The sequence below is a fragment of the Balaenoptera acutorostrata genome, chromosome 8, assembly GCF_949987535.1.
Source record: "Balaenoptera acutorostrata chromosome 8, mBalAcu1.1, whole genome shotgun sequence".
Classification (NCBI taxonomy): Eukaryota; Metazoa; Chordata; class Mammalia; order Artiodactyla; family Balaenopteridae; genus Balaenoptera; species Balaenoptera acutorostrata.
The window spans coordinates 114,520,624-114,538,995 of record NC_080071.1 but is presented as its reverse complement, the minus strand read 5'-3'; the positions used below and the strand labels follow the sequence as shown (position 1 = coordinate 114,538,995).

The 18,372-nt window shown below is 37.8% G+C and overlaps 1 protein-coding gene across 3 annotated transcripts in view; it reads left to right on the top strand.

Annotated features, from left to right (window-relative positions):
* NCKAP5 (NCK associated protein 5) overlaps nucleotides 1–18,372 on the top strand; it is a 1,062,317-nt gene that overhangs the window by 19,172 nt on the left and 1,024,773 nt on the right. Inside the window, exon 1 of one of the 3 annotated variants that reach the window (XM_057551415.1) lies at nucleotides 8,793–8,842. The exons of 1 other annotated variant lie outside the window; for it this stretch is intronic. The gene's annotated coding sequence lies outside the window, so the exon portion shown is untranslated. Of the gene's footprint in view, nucleotides 1–8,792; nucleotides 8,843–10,587; nucleotides 10,784–18,372 lie in introns of those variants that run through there. One more of the 3 variants, XM_057551413.1, reaches the window with a different exon arrangement.

Below are 18,372 nucleotides of genomic sequence, written 5' to 3'. Positions count from 1 at the left end.
TACATTCCAGACCTCATGTACCAGGCAACTGTCCCTATTTCATTTTTCATCTGCTATAAGAATCCTGATGATAGGATCCCATTAATGCTTACTTATTGAGCACCTACTGTGTGCCAGACCCTATTCTAACAACAAACCATGACAATAGCTACTGTATTAGTATTTACCATGTGTCAAGGGCTTTGTGTATCTTACCTCACTTCCTTCCTCAAAAGATGGTTATTTTGCAGATGGGCAATTGAGGCTCAAGTGAAGTTGAATTACTTGTCCAAGGTCAAATAGCTAACGGGTGGTAGAGTCAATATTTGAACTCAGGTCTGTTTGACTATAGAAACCACAGGCATTTCATTGACTAACTTTTAATAAGCTCCTTTGTCCTACTTTTGAGGTGGACATTGCATTTGAATAGGGGGAGGGAGATACATTAAAACCTTTGAAAACCTACAAGGATAAATGCCTAACAACAAATCTGCCAGAGTGGAGGAGATTCAGCTGCTGAGGGACCCTCTGTGGATGCTATAATCGCAGAGCTGAGATTAATACTTCTGGTTACCAAGCTTTGTCCTCTATGGCCCCATCCCTCTAGCCTTGAATGCACAGGCAGATCCTCTCCCACCTCTTCTGGCTCCCTGTACCTCAACTGAGCAATAGAACCATGTTGTCTCACGGGTGGAATCTCTGAATTCCTGCTGCCAACATCTATCACTACTGAGTTTCAGCAGCTGCTCCTGATTTGGGTAGCTGCAATTCTCCCTGTTAACACCACTGTTGGTGTTACCCACTACTTTTAATGATGACACTTAAAGCCCTTTCTGAGGCCTTTTGGGATCAAGTTCCTGGGGTTTTGGGGAAGGGAGGGCAAGGTAGGGAAGGCCATATCCTGAGACTCTGGACTGTTGAGACACCCCACTAAGACCAGCTCCTGAATCCATCTCAGACCTGTGCTGGATTTTGGTGTGAGTCCAAGGTCAAGTTGATGGGTCGGTAGTAGAGTGGAAAGTTCTACCTCTCCTAACTTTATGGGGCTCTGTTCTCTCTTGACATCCACATTGTTCCCAGGTCTTTGACTAGTGTTTTCATTGTAATGTAAGACCATATTAGAAAAGAGAAACTAAACCAGAAATGAATTCTCAATATGGGCATAATGGCTTATATTAATTAAATATAATTGCACCTCTAGAAAAAAATGTGTTCCTCATGCTTACCTTGATTGACTACACCAGGACATTAAAACTAGGTGTTTGTGTGGAAACTGGCAGAACAGAAAAAGTCAATAATTTTACAGTAGACTGGAATCACCTGTACGATGTCGAGGACATCACTGCATTTGGGAGACTATTTCTTCACAAGGTTGCCATGATCTCCCTATAGCTGTAGGAGTAAATAATTTCCTTTTATTTCCTCATTTATAAATGTCAGAGTTGAGCCCAAAGAAAGAGCTAAATGATTGAGTGAATGGTGGTCAATGTTTGCCTACAGTTAAAGCTCTCGGGTGAATGCAGCTTTGGTTGAGTTGGAGTGGTAACTCGAGTTGCCAAGCCTCATGCTTCTGCTATGTGACGCATGAGGCTGCCCCAAGACCCCAGTTGAAGGTTACGACACTTCCAAGGTATTGAAAAGAGCCTAATTAGGAAACTCTGTGATGGTAAAGAAGATGGAAAATATGGCAGGTGTTTCCTTTACCAATCTCATTGATAAAACTACTCATGGCAACTCGGCACCACCAAGACACTCATTATTCATTTAGAAACTATTCAGAACCTACTATGTGGCTGATATTGTGCTAGGCACTGGCATGATTTTAAATATGAACTAATCATTGTCTTCAAAAATGTACAATCAGTGGGACATTAGGAAAGACAAGACATGAGCCACATTGACCTAGAATCTGCAGAAAGGGAGATGTTTAGGGAGAGCCAAAGGGATGGACATGGAACCTTTGGTGGCACAGGCAGGAAATCGTTGCTCCTGATGCAGGACTGGGAAGAGGTTGGGATGGGTGCCACTCTTACTCTCAGTCATCTTGGTCATCCTGAGTCTAGAGATGTGAGGAATTTTTAAACTTGCATATGACATAGCAAAAAGAGTGCCAGACCCAAAGACCAGAGAACTTTACATCTAGTCACCAACAGAACCATGACAATCTCCCCTCCACCAACAGTTACCTTGGAAAAATGATCAGAACACTTTGGGTCCTAGTCATTTGGTCAGTAAAATGGTAATAATAATAGGTGCTTCTCTAAAGTAGAGGGCCGGACCGCCTGATCTCGTTAATTTTCTTTTAGTTCTCAAGTCTGTGATCTTATGACTTCTGCTTTTCTCAGTAGATAAAGGCAGCACAAAGGCTGATTTTTGCAGAGGTGTGTTATTTGCTTGACCAAACACAATACCTGCCCCTGGACATTTGGACAACAGCTAACTGACCTCTAGGATCTGGTCCTAGATGTTGCCGAGTTTATTTGCATCAAGTCTAAAATTGTTTGTAGCTTTAAGAGCAAGATGATTTGTAGAAATTTCTGCCCACTATTTAACCATCTGAATTTATTGATGTATTAAAGGTAATTTACCACAGCGTTATCCTTAAAGGACTTTTTAAAGTCAAACACTTCTAAAAATGTGTTTGATAAATGAGATAGACTCATGTTTGTTTATGAAAAATTCTCTGGTTTGTCCCATAAAAGTAACAGTGGGTGAACAAGTATCTAATGAGTGCCCACTATGTATAAAGAACTAAACTAGGCTTTATTGTACAGGAGCAAAGGAGTAGAAAGCATTCTTTTTTTTTTTTTAAGAACTGTACCATTTATTTGAAATGAGGCATGCATCTGAGAACAATTATAGAGCAGCTTAGCAATACATTCTTTAATATGCTTTGAATCGAAGGCACCCGTTCCAATTGTTGGCAGAGTAAAGGAAAGAATAGAGACGGAAAGATTCCATGAGTTTTGAGTCTTGAAGGAGCTGATAAAATGTTTTCCCAAGGCAGGCTCTAATATTAAAATTCATTTAACAGCCTTCAAACCAGAGTTGGACACAGGTGGCAGCCAGAAGAGAGTCCATGGACTAATCCCTAAAATTGGGAACATAGGACGCCTTAGAACAAGAGTGCGCAAGTGAGGAAACTTCCCTGGGCAAAGCCTAAGGCAAACCGGGTACTTTAATCTCATTACTATGATAATTCCACGTGATAGGGTTCCCCCTATTACTGTTCAGGAGACAGAAGTCCAGAAGGGCAAGGTAAAAAAAATTTCCCCACTAATAAGAGCCAGGGTTGGACTTGTTCCTACATCTGCCAGGATGAAAAAAATCTCAGTATGAGTGGTGACAAATGATGCAAAGAGAACTGAATGCAGGTCATCAGTTTATCCTCATAAGTCAACTAATCTCAGTGATAAAATAATAATTAGCTGAGATCACTAGCCACTCCAACTGTACTGGAAGTGACAGAAATTTAGATAGAAATGGCTCAGGCAACGGATTCCAAGCCTGGGAGACGACCTGTCTGTGCTTCTTATTCCCTCAGTAGGTTTTATAAAGTTCTTTGGCCGGAGGGAAACTGCAGAGCAACTTGAAAGCTATATAAAGCAAATGTGTAATGGTGTTGGCAATGTTCTGAAGGGAGCTACCAAGAATGCATACAACAGGGAGGAATAAAGAACTGATTTCTGGCTAAAATCCATTTTGAATGGAAAAGCTTTAATGGATGAATTCTCCATCAATACGTTGCTGCTCTCCATTTAATTGTCATCGTTCACGATTTGCATCTTAAGTCTTTCTGCGTGTACATACATGACTCCATTGGGAGGTGGTGGAGATGTATGCTTATGACCTATGTGTGCTCCTTCCTTAGACAGTGAATAACCTGTCTCACTCAACACTGCCTCCTCTTCTCTTGCCGCGATAATTTTGGTTATATTTACTATGCAATATAGACCTTTCTCTACTAAAATTTGCGAACTTGGTTTTCCCTCTTCTCTCTTTCCTCATCAGGAATCACGTGGGTACAACACAGTCCCTCTACTTCAGTATGTAAATATAGGAACTAAACTTTATGTGCTTATCAGGTGCCTTTCACGGCTTTCATAAAATGGTGAGTCACTAAGCCATTCCTTTGTAGTCTTGCACATCATGTCAGATGAAGAGATCATCCCACTCAGGTTTTTTGTTTTGTTGATTTCTGAGGATTTCTCCAGCAATTGTTCCTGCCCATGGGCCATGAGCTCTGTGAGGGGGGGGGGGAGATGCAGAGTTATTGCAAAGGGTGTGTAAATTCATATGAACCCCAAGCAGCCATACGTGTACTACTATTTTTCAAAAGCATATAGAGGTATGTAATATACATGTGTGTATACATACATACAAAATCATGAATTAATGAATGACATTTTTAGGTGTTACTGAACTCGTAGTAAGTTTCAATCATAAGCTATTTTCTGAATCAACACGTGCAAAAAATGAAAAAATTAACACGTGGAAGGTCGTGTTTAATATGTTTAAAGCACTTACACCATTCATGACCTGGAGTATGGACTTAACAAACATGATCGACTTATTTTCCTTCACTTTCCAAAGCAAAGAAAGAAAAGTCTGAACATGTTAATTTCCCCCCAATATTTACATATCTCCTTTTTTTCTTTTTCTATTCTCATTGTATCAACTAGAAATGTTTTGTTGATGTCTTCTTGTATTGCCTCTGATACAAAGAGGAAGGTTGCCTATGTTTTATTACTTACTGTATTTGGCAATTAGTTTTAGGTAGAACTTCTTTACCGTATTATGGAAGTACTCTTCTATTTCTGATTCACTTTAAATGAGCAAAAGTCAGGAATAAATGTTGAATTTCACAAACATTTTTTAGCTTTATGTAAATGTGTATAAACTTAACTACTTGATCTAGTATTGTAATAGATTAAATCATAGCAAACCATTCTTGTTTATGATCCTTTCTTCCTTTTTAAACTGCTGGTCTTGATTTGTTTCTCTTTTATTGGAGTCTTCCTAAGTGAGCTTGGCTTGTAGTTTTCCTTTTTTGTTAATTACTAGCTTCATCAAGATCGCTATCAGGTTTATGCATATTTCACAAAATTAATTTGGAAGGTGTTCGCCTTTTTCTGTGTTTTAGAAACTGGGCTTTGGGGATATACACAGACCTCGGTTTGAATTCTGGGTTGTTCACTTGCCAGTTTTATAATCTTGGGCTAGTTATTCAACTTGTCTAAACATCATTTTCATCACATATAAAATGTAACATAAGCATCTACCCTAAAAGGTTTTGTGCGATTAAATGAGATAATATACGCAAAGCCCTTATCACAGTTCCTGGCTCATTGTAAGCATTAAATAAATGTGGCTTCTGTTGAGCTAATGATGGTAAAGATGATGATGATGATGATGATGATGATTATATTGTTATCATTGAATGGAAATTATCTTTCCCTTGAAATTAGTTGTGTGTAACAATGTAACAGCTTTTAAAAAAAGAATTGGGGGACAGTTTTCTTCAAGTTCTTCTTTAACTTGTCCAGTTTTCCTATTTTTATTCAGTTAATTTTAATAATTTTTTTCAAGACAAACCTGTCTTTAGCCTATGGAGCTCTTCAAAATTATTAGGCCAAGTATAATGTATGTTTTATGAGAGATCCTTCTCTTTCTCTCTCTCTCCATATATATATATATATATATATATATATATATATATATATATATATATATATATATATTATTTATTTATTTATTTATTTATATGTTTGTATTTATATATATCTCTATGTGCATTTATATTCCTTTATATGTTTGTGTATATATGTATAAAGATCTATATCTATATCTCTATAAATTCTCATATCTACTTTATAATTTCTATTTGTGAATCTTTGTGAATTTTCTTTTTTCATCATAGTATTATCATGGGTATATTTTTGTCCTTGTGGAGATAAGACATTGAGTTTATTTTCAAATTGTTTATATTTTCTGTTTTTAAAATCATTTCTACTTCAATACATATTAGTCTTTCTATGCTTTTTCTAAGTTTATATTTCTATCTTTTGAATATAAATATTTGGTCATTTATTATTATTATTTTTTTAAACATCTTTATTGAAGTATAATTGCTTCACAATGGTGTGTTAGTTTCTGCTTTATAACAAAGTGAATCAGCTACACATATACACAGGTTCCCATATCTCCTCCCTCCCGCATCTCCCTCCCTCCCACCCTCCCCATCCCACCCCCCCAGGCAGTCACAAAACACCGAGCTGATCTCCCTGTGCTATGTGGCTGCTTCCCACTAGCTATCTATTTCACATTTGGTAGTGTATATATGTCCATGACACTCTCTCACCCTGTGACATCTCACCCCTCCCCCTCCCCATATCCTCAAGTCCATTCTTTAGTAGGTCTGTGTCTTTATTCCCATCTTGCCACTAGGTTCTTCATGACCTTTTTTTTTTTTTCCTTAGATTCCATATATATGTGTTAGCATACTGTATTTGTTTTTCTCTTTCTGACTCACTTCACTCTGTATGACAGACTCTAACTCCATCCACCTCATTACAAATACCTCCATTTCATTTCTTTTTATGGCTGAGTAATATTCCATTGTATATAGGTCATTTATTATTTATTCTTATTTTTTTAAATCATTCAAAGATGTTGGTTTACCTCAGAGTGCAGTTTTGCCTGCATCTCACAAGTTTTTCTATGTAGTATTTCTACTACTATTATTTTAAATTATTCTATAAGTTTAGTTCTGATATTCTCTTTGATCTGAGAGCTATTTAAGTGAACAAATATTGTTTTGTTTTGTTTGCTACTATTTCTTAAATTATTTCCAGGTTTTTTCTTGTAGATGTCAGAGAATAATGCCTATCTTTTGCTTTAGCAATGGTAATTTTAATTTTTATTTTATAAATGATGAAATTTGGTAAATATTCCATAGCTATGGAAAAGGAAGTATATCATTTTGTAGATCATAGAGTTCGCAGAATATATAAAAATGTGTATGTATATACATACACACAAAAAACAGCAGATATAATCAGTCATTATTATTTAGATCTTGTTACCTTTTTTTGGTCACTTGTTGCTTCAAGAACAACAACAAAAAACTGTGGTAAAGCTTACTCATTCTTATCTTATTTTGATTTTGTAAATTTCTCCTGTATTTGCCATGTTTTCCTTTGTATACTTTAATTCTATGTTATCTGTAGCATTAATATCAATGACTATTATATCTTGTTAATACTACTATTACTAATACGGATACTAAAAACAACCAATAGTTTCTGAGCGTGTAAAATGTGGCAGGTATTGAGTTAGGTGTTGTAGATGAATTTTCTTATTTAATACTAGTAACAAGTATATTAGATAGATAGCTATATTTATCACTTCCAGTGAGGATTCTAGTGGATTGTATTCTTCATTAACAGACACACAAATAAAAAACAATTTTTTGTTTTACATAATACTTTTGCCTTTAGCACTGCTTCTTTAATGTTAATATTGTGACTCTTGGTTCCTTTTCGTCTGCATTTGCCACGTGTATCTGTCTATCTTTTAACGTGTAACTTTATGTCACCTAGTGTGATACTGGTATATAGGAGATACCCTACAAAAAATGTTTGTGGGATGAGCAGGCCTTTTGGAGTCACTTTGTTTAATGTGTATCTCTTCTAGGAGGCATATAATTGGATTTTGTTTATGATCCAATGTGAGATGGTTTTTAGGGGAGTTTAACCCACTTACAGTTATTGTGTTAATGATATGTTTGATTTGCTTCTGAGATTTAGTGCTTTGTATTTTCTTAATGTTTCCTTTATTTTTCTTTTGCTGTTGCCATATGACTGTGAGTTCTTCGATTAAATATACATACAAATTGGTATGGAGAGTATACATCTTGTTTTTATTCCACTTTTGATTGACATATGGCTTGTCCTACAGCTGAGTGCCTTCACACTCTTGGCACGATAATTGGAGTTTCCATTGCAGCTGCTGCTTCCCAAGGCTTTACATTCACGTGCCAGCCTACAGTAAATTATGTTCATGGTCATGAATTTCTCATTTTGTTTATGATCTCATTTGAAATAATTTATTCGCTTGAAAATGAAACATATTTGTTACATTGTATAGACTTCTCTTCATTTGTTAGTCTTCTCCTCATCATATAACAAATGTTAAAAAATGTGTATTGATTATCTGTGCTGAGCTATGTGAATTCGTAGGAGAAAGAAGAGGAATGCAAAGTGATATCTGTTCCTGTTTTTAAGTTGCTTAAAGTATATTTAGTAGGGGACTAGATGTATATCTATAAAAAAGTTAAATAACTCAAAAGTTAAAATAGAAATGATGTCACTGACACTGTGTATAAATAAATATAAAATGAGAAACATACACAAAATGTGCCATGAATTCAGAGGTCAGAAATGCTGCCTAGGGTTGAAATGTTCAGAGAAATCTCTGAAGAAGAAGGAAACCATCCCAAGGTGGGTGAACAGTGTGAGCAAAGGTGTGGAGGTGGGCATGTGCAGGGCATGTTCATGAGATGGCAAGCAATGATCATCGTCACATCAGAGAGGTTTCATGCAATTGGAGATGTTTGTTAGGGTAAATGATTCATCCTACAAACATGTGTTAAGCACATAGTACCCAGAGAGCATACAGAGGGCATTTGACCAAGGTGCAGGGGCAGAGGTGTGTCAGAGAAGGCTTCCATGTGGAAGTAATGCCAGGGTTAAGTCCTAAGGGACAAGTAGGAGTTTAACAGGTAAAAGTTTCAGAGAGGGGTACGGAAGTTGGGAAGAAGTGTTTTCTAGGCAGAGGAAGCTGAAGATGTGAAGGCTTATAGGTAAGAGAGTGTATGGTGCTTTCCAGAACTGCAACTATTTCCCTGTGGTTGGCCTATGGAATGTGAGTGGGGGAACTGGGTGAAGAGGTTGGAAGGATAAAAACTGGCCCAGGTCATGAGAGCTTTGGGTACCACATGAAGGCTTTTGGACTTTATCTTCAAGGCTGCGGGAGCCTCACAAATGACTTGAGTAGAATAGTGGAGTTGGTTGGAAAGTGGACTGTAGACAGGAAGTTTGAAGTTGGGGAGATTGGTTGGGAGATCATTGGATGAATTCAGGTGAAAGATGCCAAGGGACAGAACACAGGCAGTGGCAGTGGGGATATAATTGAGGACAATTAAAACATTAGAAGCTATAGTTTACAGGTCATGGAGGAATTGTGGGGTGGGTTGAGATAATTTCATATATATACAGTATACACACACACAGATAAATAAAAGGATCTCACATTCTTCATGGTGTTTTACTACTGAGTTTAGAATAATGGGGCTTTAAATGTTAGTATTGCCTTAAGACTGTCATGGGTGTATAATACCGGTAAAATGACTAGGTCAATAAAAATATGTACAAATGTACAGACTTGATGAAACAAACTTCTATTTAGCTACCAATCCCATAAATGGTCAAACAATTGACAATGATAAAGTTTGTTTCAGTAACAAAGCCTCCCAAAGAAAGGGAGATTTGGATGCCTTTCAATAAAATAAATTCCTTTCTTCTCAGATGACATGTAAACTGATGTCATTTCTCATTCCACAATAAAAAAAAAGACGAAACTTGTTATGGTTTGCAGTATTCCAATGATGACATTCTTCCTCAAAGTAATCTAAAAAAAGACATTGTGAGCAAACTTGTACTTCCCTGCCAGAAATGCATGCCTGGCCATAATGCAAGCCTTTCATATTTAGCCATTTAGATAATGGTTTCTACATGAACTTTCATAACATTTATTTACTGCCATAAATGAATGGACCAAGCACTGTTGGAAGCCAGGAATCCAGTTCCTCAGCAGTTAGACTTCTCACTACCTTATCTCCACATTAGAAAGGGTGCTCTGAAAGTAGTCTTTCCTGTCAGTATTTCATAGGCAATGTGAAACGTATGAGTATCTTGATTTTGAATTTGTACAGTTTCGCCTGCTTGTGAAATACTTCAGCCCCACTCCGTGAAGACTATGCTCTAGTTATAAATATTTCAATTCCCCAGCCCCCCTTTTTAGGGTGTATCAACCACGTTTTCCTTCCCCTCCCCTCTGACTGACTGATTCATGCATTCTCCGAGTTGTTGCTGCAGAAAGAAGCAAGCAGAGACAGCCTAATTCTAAGACAAGGCTTTCTATAGATTCCTCTGGATAAAATGGTGAAATATGACTTGGGCTGATCTGCGAATGAGGGTCGAACCAGGATAGATGTGTTGATCACTGAATGGAGAAAGGCATCTTGCTGTAATAGGTTTTCCATTTACATGATAGAGGTGATGGATGGTGATTCCGCCCTGGAAGTGTTTGAATTCAAGGTGGCTTTGCTAAGCAGACATCTGACTTGTTGAAGTCCTGCCACCCCCCCTCTGGTCCCTACGTGCTGAGGTGTGGTGTTCCCGCTGGTTGAACTGGTTAAACTGGACAAACCACAGCCTCTCAGAGCAGGCTCTCAGGCCATGGCCTCGGGGCTGGCTCCTGCCCTGGCAGGAAGCTGTGCCCACGTGCTTGTCTTCATCGCCTCCCACTCTGTTGGCACCAGGCACAGCCAGGGGATGGCTGGGGACAGGGCAGTCGCTGTCTGACTCTGGCCTGCTCTAGAAACACTATTCCAGAGTCTTCCCAGCTCTTGGCTGGCGTCCTGCAATGGATTGGGATTCTAGACCAAATTTTAGGACCCTCACTCTTGGTGGCCAGAAAGCACAGAACCAGATGCAGCTGTGGAGGAAGATGGTGGAGAAAGGTAAAAATAATATATCTCTTAAAATAAAATTAGAATTTCTGTTTAAACACAGTATTTATAAAATATTTTTATACAACAAACTTACGTATTTTTTTCTCGTAAGGTAATCACATTGTCTGAAGGGGGGGAAAAGAACTTCAATAAGACAGGTAGAAGGAAAGGAAACAATTAGAACACTTTACTCTGGGAAAGCAGAGATACATCTAGCTGCTAACATTCGCTGCTCTTACAGCTGTAAAGAAATCTCTGGTGTCCATATGAACAGATATGCACATAATTGCAAAAGATCCTCAAATACCAGAGGGCCCCCAAAGAACTTGTATTTGACTCTACAATTTAACTGTCACACTTATCTACCTATATCTATGCCTACTTGCTGAGTAGGGATAAATAGAGAAATGGAGCAAAATCCTTGTTTTCACAAAGGGTGCAGGAGAATGGGGGAGTCGTTTCCATAAAAGGTAATAAGTGTAAGGATGCAATTATAGTGTGGATTCTTAGGAAGAAGTTTAACTGTCTTCACATCCCTACTGTCTAGCACAGGGCTTGACGGGTGGTAGGTCTTCATATTTGTTGAAATTTGTGCTTCGGCTGCAATCAACATGAATTTGAGCCATTTCAGCACACACTAATTCTTTAAGTGATTTTCACTCATCCCATTTATTCATCCATTCGCTGGGAAAATACTTAGAGAGAGAGCTACCATACAAGACCAGAAGTATATGTAATGAGTATCAGTGCAATTCCACACTAAATTTTGGCATTTGCATAGGTAATCTAGAAAGTGTTTTTTTTGTTTGTTTATTTTTTTGCCAGTGAAGTGATATTGTATATAGAGGTTGTTTAGTACATTAAAAGATAGGCAAAATGGATTATTTATTGCAGAAGATTGCTTCATTAATTAAAATGTATATATTAATTATATAATTCCCAGGCTGGTGAAGATCTGATTTTATTTATAATCATCACAGTGCTGTAGAATGAGTCCAGAACATTCTGGAGAATGTTTCCCTTCCTTTTGACTCCCATGTGGGTGATCTCCAGGGGTCTCTACATTTCTGACCTAGGAGAAACCTTCGTCAATCTTTGTGAATTTTCTGCTTTACAAGAGCGATATGTGCTGACTCTGCTTCCTTACCTCATACCCATTCATTTAAAACATTTGTTGTGAAATATTTCAGAAGGAAACGTGTAACGAAGGGCACAGTAAAGACCTGTGTTTCACCACTCAGCTTATCAAATAAAACATTACCAACAAAATTGATGCTTCTGTCCACTTGCATCTCACTTCCTTCAAATATACAATGATGCAGCCACTATCTTAAATTTGGATTTGATAATTATCATTTCTATATCATTCTTTATAGTAATACTAGCTATGCATGCATGCCTAATCATTATATCATATTGTTTTCCGTATTTTTAAACTTTACATGATGGTATTATACTGTATGTGGCATCGTGGTATTTTCATTCATTATTGGGTTGGTGAGGTTCATCCATGATGGTGGTGTTCCATTGTATGGCATTCCCCAATTTGTTTCCACACTCTCCCGTTGATGAACATCTAGTTTACTTGCAAATTTTGTGTCAAGGGGTCAAGACAGATTTGTCAGTATCACTTGGTGCCAAAAGGGACTCGTTGGCAGGAAAGTGGTCAGAGGCCAGCATCCTTTCTAGAGGCGTGCTTGAGCTCCAGCGCATGTGGAAGCACTGTGGGACAGGTCTCCTGCAGACAGATTCCACCAGTGGGATGTTCCCACCTTGTTGCTCTCCCTTTCTGAGAGCTGAACAGGAGAAGAGCCTTGGAGGACTTGGGAACGGACTGCTTTGGCATCAGACAGTCTAAGGGTAAAGCGTGAGCTGTTTGCAGTTGTTGGGAACATAAGCTGCCGCATACATGGAAGTCTGCGGGACCGTGGGAGGTGCAACCCCTCCTCCTGGGGAGAAGCCTCTAATGCAGTTAATTTCTTACCAGGCGGTTTAGAGGGAGCGTCTTATGGATTGACATTTGTCACTACAAATCAATTTTTTCTTGTTTCAAATAATGTTGCCATGATCATGTCTCCTGGTGTACATGTGCAAGAGTTGTGAAGGGTATACACCTAGGAGTAGAACTGCTGAACTGTGGGGATTATGCCTTGTCAGATTTACTGGAGGTTTCCATTTGTTCTTCAAATCACTGAACCAATTTATACTACCACCAGTCATACATAAGAGTAATATATTGCTTCACATCCTCGCCAACAATTGATATTGTCCAAATTTATTAATTTTTGCTAATTTGATAGATGGTATGAGATGGAACCTCAGAGAGGTGTTTTGATTATGATTAAGATTGAGCAGGTTATCTTATATCTGTTGGTCACTTACGTCTCCTCTTTTATGAATTGCTTTTTCCGTCTTTTTCCCATTTTTTTTTCCCGTGAATTGTCTTTTTCTTTCTGACTTGTAGGTGTCTTACATTCTGGATGTTTACTTTGCATAGATCTGTATGTTGCAAATACTTCTCCCATTCTGTAGTTGTTTTTTGTTGTTGTTGTTGTTGTTGTTTTAAAGATTTATTTATTGATTCATTCATTGATTGATTGCTATGTTAGGTCTTCGTTTCTGTGCTAGGGCTTTCTCTAGTTGCGGCAAGTGGGGGCCACTCTTCATCGCGGTGCACGGGCCTCTCACTATCGTGGCCTCTCTTGTTGCGGAGCACAGGCTCCAGACGCGCAGGCTCAGTAGTTGTGGCACACGGGCCCAGCCGCTCCGCAGCATGTGGGATCCTCCCAGACCAGGGCTCGAACCCGTGTCCCCTGCATTAGCAGGCAGATTCTCAACCACTGCACCACCAGGGAAGCCCCTGTTGTTGTTTTACTTAGAAAAACAAAACAAATCTTTTATGGTCTTGTGATTAACAGAAAAATATTTGGATGTAATGGCATCTATAATTATTAAGCCTAGTTTCAAAGAGCTTTTTTTATTCTTAACTACTGTGAGTTTGGCTTTAATTCATTTTTCCTCTATTTTTTAAAAGACTATTTTTATTCTTTTACTAACTACTCAAAATTCTATATGCACGCTTAATTTAATAACTATCTCTTCTGATATGAAAAAACCCTCACTAATTCTTTATTATTGTACAGTATTTTAGTTCTATCTTGTTTTTGTACTTCCCTAATTCGACATTATCATATTGTGTTTTTTACCACCAATATTTGATTAGATTCACCTATGCATTTAACAATCTCTTTGCTGACCATTCGTTTCAGACTTTGTCTAGTTACTCTTTTAGTGAAAGTCTATTCATAGTAAGCTAAAATTTTTGTCAGAAAATATATTTCTTTGATCTCATTCTTGAGTGGGGATTTAGCTAGGTATGAAATTGTAAGTTGAAGTTACTTTCTCATGGCTTCTAAGAGATATTCTGTTATTCTAATTCTAATTTATTTGTAGGTGTCCTGCTAATATGTTTTTTGGAAGGTGCTTTCTCTCTGGCTGCTTTTAAGGTCATGTTTGTCTTTGGTGGTCTGTAGTATTGCTATGGTATGTCTAGGTGTGGATTAAAAAAAACACACAGACATTTTCCTTTAAAATTTTTGTATTTCTGAATCTGAGGATTCATGGTTTTTATCAAGGACATTTTTTGGCCATTTATATTTTTAAATATTGTCTTTTTCTAGAACTCCAATTAGAAGTATGTTAAATGTCATTTTATTTTCCATTTCTCTTAAGTCTTTTTCATATTTTTCATCTCATTGGTTCTACTTGCTACATTCTATAAACTTAAAAAAATCTATCTTCCTGTTCATTAATTCTCTCTCCTATATTCTGTCCAATTTTCTTTTTAAACCATTTAATTTTTAATTTCAATAATTATATTTCAGTTATATTTCAGTGATTACATTTTAATTTCCAAAAGTCTAATTTGGTTTTTTAAGATTTCTTATTTGTATTTTGTTATCTTTCACAAATTTTGATATATGAAATTCTGGGAGGTCTACTTTTGAAGGTTTTATTTCTACAAACTCTTTCCTCTGGTGGCCTGTATCCTCAGATATGTTTTTTAAGCTAACCTCTCTTTTTTTTAAATATCTTTATTGGAGTATAATTGCTTTACAATGGTGTGTTAGTTTCTGCTTTATAACAAAGTGAATCAGCTATATGTATACATATATCCCCGTATCTCCTCCCTCTCGCATCTCCCTCCCACCCTCCTTATCCCACCCTCTAGGTGGTCACAAAGCACCGAGCTGATCTCCCTGTGCTATGCAGCTGCTTCCCACTAGCTATGTATTTTACATTTGGTAGTATATACATGTCCATGCCACTCTCTCACTTTGTCCCAGCTTACCCTTCCCTCTCCCCATGTCCTCAAGTCCATTCTCTACGTCTGTGCCTTTATTCCTGTCCTGCCTCTAGGTTCTTCAGAACCATTTTCTTTTTTTTAAGATTCCATATATATGTGTTAGCATATGGTATTTGTTTTTCTCTTTCTGATTTACTTCACTCTGTATGACAGACTCTAGGTCCATCCACCTCACTACAAATAACTCAATTTCATTTCTTTTTATGGCTGAGTAATATTCCATTGAATGTATATGCACCACAACTTCTTTATCCATTCATCTATTGATGGACACTTAGGTTGCTTCCATGTCCTGGCTATTGTAAATAGTGCTGCAATGAACATTGTGGTACATGACTCTTTTTGAATTATGGTTTTCTCAGGGTATATGCCCAGGAGTGGGTTTGCTGGATCATATGGTAGTTCTGTTTTTAGTTTTTTAAGGAACCTCCACACTGTTCTCCATAGTGGCTGTATCAAATTACATTCCCACCAACAGTGCAAGAGGGTTCCCTTTTCTCCACACCCTCTCCAGCATTTTGAAGTATAGTTGACTTACAGTATTATATTAGTTCCAGGTGTACAATATAGTGATTCGACATTTTTATCGGTTATTTTGTGTTGAGAATTTATATCTGACTGCTCTTTATCTGTGGCAATCCTGAGAGCTTGGGGTGAGTGTTTATTCCTTTGCATTTGCTTCTACCACACACCCCGGGATGCTACCCAATTAGGACAACATTCAGTTAGTGTTTTGGCTCATGGTTTTCCAAACCCTGGTGTTGTATAAATTTAAGCTCCAGGCTCACATGGAATAGGCCTGTATTTAAAAATTCTTGGTTTTGGGGGAGGAGTAGGAAAGTCAATATAACAGCTCTAGGGAACAAGATTTTGATTTTCATCCAGTTATATTTGATTTTCAGGTAAATAATAAACATTTTTATTAGTTTTAATTTGTCCTACGAAATATTTGTCCTGGATTTTATCTGGCTACTTATGGCCGAGGTATGGAGAGGTTTTGTTTCTCTAAGAAGAGCTGAAACTGGTATCTTTCTGTATTGTCTTCCTTTGTAGGCAAATAGAATTTTTTTTTTTCTAATCCATCATTTCACGGAGCATCTACAAAGTTCTTGGGTTTTCATGGGTATCTAAGTCCCAGCTCCCCACCTTGTGGAGGCTTTGTGCCCTGTTCCCCAAGTTCTAGGTCCCTGGAATGGGAAAATTCCATGAGCATAGTTACTGATCCAGCATTTGCTTTCCTGTCTGGTTTTCTGTTTCCTTTTTTAGTTGGTCATTTGGTTTTCTTAGCGCTTAGGATTTTTCCCTTTCTTTCAAGTGAGATACGTGTTTTAAAGGGTGTTTGCTGTGTTTTCATCAGTTACATTACTGGAAGCAGAAACACTTCCATTCACTCCTCACCAAGCCCTAGCCCTTACCACTGACCTAAAATTGTCCTCTGAACATTCTGCCTGGGATGCTTTATTGCTAATTCCACTGCCCCTTCTTGAGAGCTGCCTACCTGACAGCTCTCATTCCTTGACTCCCCTTTCTTGTTCACTGACTCTTGTGACTCCAGTTTCTTCATATTTTTTTGCCTCTCTGACCAGTCATTGTCAGTCTTCTCTAATGGGTCTCTTTCCTTCTGTTTCTCCTTTGGAATAAACATGGCTCCTGGATAAATAGTATACTCCGAAGCTGGTGTCCTGATCTCTAAAGTCTGCAGGCTAGCTTTCACATTGTTTTCTATGGGAATCTTTTTAGAAAACAGATCTTATGAGTATTCTTGCCTTTGAAAATCTTTGATAACTTCTAACTGCCAAAATATATAATCTTGGCCTTAAACTCCCTCCATAATATGACTCTTAGCTACTCCTTCTCCAACGTTCTCAGCTACGAAACTCTCTACTCACTACACTGCTCTGTGCTTCTTGGACCATGTTGCCATTTCACTCCTTCTGTCTTTGTTCATAACCCTGGAGTATCTACTGTTTACTGCCTGCATATTGAGATCAGACCCTTCCTTCAAGGTTACGGTCAGATTTCACCTTGGTGAAGGTGTGACCCATTCCCACCTTCAGCTAGCTGCTCACTTGCACTTTATTCATGCTTTTGCTACAACACATATATTTTGTGCTATCATAGTTATTTTTGTCTCTTGTATTTTGGGGGTACAAATTATTGTTTTTCATCTTATTACCTTAATTCTGAGCACAATACTGTATATTTGGTAGCCTTCAGCAAATTCGTTGATTATTTAATAAAGGTGCTTTTCTATAGTGGTTATGAGGACATATTAGATAGACTTATAGTATCACACCAGTTTTTATTCAAAAAACGAAGATCAGCTTAGAAAAACTGCTAGAGCTGCATAGCCGTATGAATCTTCATTTTCAGTTTGGAAGAGTATTTCCCTTCATCTCCTATATTATCAGGGGAGTTTGACTTCTATGTTGGATTTTCTTGCAGACCGGTGGTTACAAGACTAGGGATTCCTAGAATCTGATGGAAGGGTCCTCCCCGAAAATGTCCAGAAACCTCCATGGCCTTTGAAGTATGTTCATTCGTTTCCCCAAATTCCTTTTTTCCTTTCTTTACTTTAAAATGATCACAATGCATAAATTAAAGCAGAGGTAGGCAGCTTATGCCTATTTGGTGTATTGTTCTAATAGATTGCACAATTATATCACCTTCTAGTGTCTGCAACGCCTATGAATCTCATCCTCCTTCCTTTTTCTCTGTCTGTCTAGGGTTGGCAGATTTTGCAAATTAAAGACATCCAGCAAAATTTGAATTGCAGAAAAACAATGCATACTTTTTTTAGTATATGTCTCAATGTCACATGGGACATACAGTAAAAAAAAAAAAGTCATTGTTTATCTGAAATTCAAATTTAACTGGGCATCTTGTATCTTATCTGACAACCCTGTGTCTCTACCACTTCCAGCTACCTGATGCTTATCATCCTAATCATCTAAAAAGGACACAAAGGCTTTCCACGTTCAGAAATGAAGATTCCCTACAAGTGATTTTCCCTGGAAAACTCCCAAAGGTTTCCTCCCTTGCAAATTTTAAGTGGGGAGAGGAATGTAACATGGCAACAAGATAATTAATTCTAACGCAGGGTGGTGAAAAAATAGTATTGTAGTGAAAAACTGGTCTCAGCTGTGGGAGTTGACTAGCTGAAATATGTCTCTGATCATTTTTCCGATACAACTAATGTATTGTGGCAGGCACACCTGGGGGACACACACTC